The sequence below is a fragment of the Pan troglodytes genome, chromosome 15 (genome assembly GCF_028858775.2).
Source record: "Pan troglodytes isolate AG18354 chromosome 15, NHGRI_mPanTro3-v2.0_pri, whole genome shotgun sequence".
NCBI lineage: Eukaryota > Metazoa > Chordata > Mammalia > Primates > Hominidae > Pan > Pan troglodytes.
Window position 1 is genome coordinate 100,323,043 of NC_072413.2, and position 1,938 is coordinate 100,324,980.

Below are 1,938 nucleotides of genomic sequence, written 5' to 3' on the forward strand. Positions count from 1 at the left end.
GAGCTCCGCTTTTAAAACTGTATGAACACTACCTAATTATAACCACTCGAGCTTTTTGAATCGTTCTAAAACTCCCTCAGACTGTTCATCCCATATTCTAGCATTAGTTTTTCCCTATTTGCCAATGTCAAGGGATTCAGCCATGTGGCTATGTTTAGCAGACAACCTATTTCCTTCTGCTGAGCATCTGAATTAAGGTTCAAACCAGGAAACAAGTCAGAAAAGCTAGGGATGACAGACATTTCAAACGTCTTAACACTGTTAAAGTGGGTAAAACGCAAATCTACCTAAAGATATTAGAAATTAGATTGATTTTGTAAAATAATAAACATATCTCAGGGAAAACTAAGCTTGAACAAGGATATTAAATAAGGAGGAGCAAAAACATTAGCCACTGAAATTAACATGAAGGATGGTAGTTAACCAAGCACTCTAGAAATTAGATCCTGGTCTAGTGTGGATGCAAAAATAGGTAAAATTCTGTCTACGAAGAAGTCTGTGTAGGTTTCTGAGAAAAAGGAACTCAAAGAAATATATTTAGAATTTTTTAAGTGTAAGAAAAGGTTTCCTGGCCAGGAATAGTGGCTCACACCTGTAATCCCAGCACTTTAGGAGGCCGAGGCAAGCGGATGGCTTGAGCTCAGGGGTTCGAGACCAGCCGAGGCAACATGGTGAAACCCCTTATCTACTAAAAATACAAAAAATTAGCTGGGCTTGGTGGCAGATGCCTGCAGTCCCAGCTACTCAGAAGCCTAAAGTAGGAGAATCACCTGAGCCTGGGAAGTCGAGGCTGCAATAAGCCATGTTTGCACCACTGACCTCCAGCCTGGGCAACAGGAGAGAGCCGTTGTCTCAAAAAATAACAATAATAATACAAAAAATACAAAAATTGGCCAGGCACGGTGGCTCATGCCTGTAATCCCAGCACTTTGGGAGGCTGAGGCCAGCAGATCACAAGGTCAGGAGTTCAAGACCAGCCTGGCCAAGATGGTGAAACCCTGTCTCTACTAAAACTACAAAAAAATTAGCCAGGCGTGGTGGTGGGCACCTGTAATCCTGGCTACTCTGAGGCAGAGAATTGCTTGAACCCGGGAGGTGGAGGTTGCAGTGAGCCAAGATGGCACCACTGCACTCCAGCCTGGGCAACAGAGCAAGACTCCGTCTCAAAAAAAAAAAATGCAAAACTTAACTGGGCATGGTGGTGCATGCCTGTAGTCCCAGCTGCTCAGGAGGCTGAGGTGGGAGGACCATTTAAGCCTGGGAGGCAGAGGCTGCAGGAAACCGAGATGGTGACACTGCACTTCAGCCTGGGCGACAGAGCCAGACCCTTTCTTAAAAAAAAAAAAGGAAAAGAAGAAAAAAAAGGAAAGAAAACAAAAGAAGCCTGGGCGCGGTGGGTCACACCTGTAATCCCAGCACTTTGGGAGGCCAAGGAGGGCGGATCACCCGAGGTCGGGAATGCAACACCAGCCTGACCAACATGGAAAAACCTCGTCTCTACTAAAAATACAAACTTAACCGGGCATGGCGGCACATGCCTGTAATCCCAACTACTCAGGAGGCTGAGGCAGGAGAACGGCTTGAACCCAGGAGGTGGAAGTTGCAGTGAGCCGAGATCACGCCATTGCACTCCAGCCTAGGCAACAAAAGCGAAACTCCGTCTCAAAAAAAAAAAAAAAGAAAAAGAAAAAGGCTCACTGGAATCTTCACCTCCCAGGTTCAAGCCATTCTTTGCCTCAGCCTCCGGAGTAGCTGGGATTACAGGCGCCCACCACCACACCCAGCTAATTTTTGTATTTTTAGTAGAGACAGGGGTTTCACCGTGTTGGTCAGGCTGAGTCTTGAACTCCTGACCTTGTGATCTGCCCGCCTCTGCCTCCCAAAGTGCTGGGATTACAGGCGTGAGCCACAGCACCTGGCTTTAAAATTCAGCTCTTA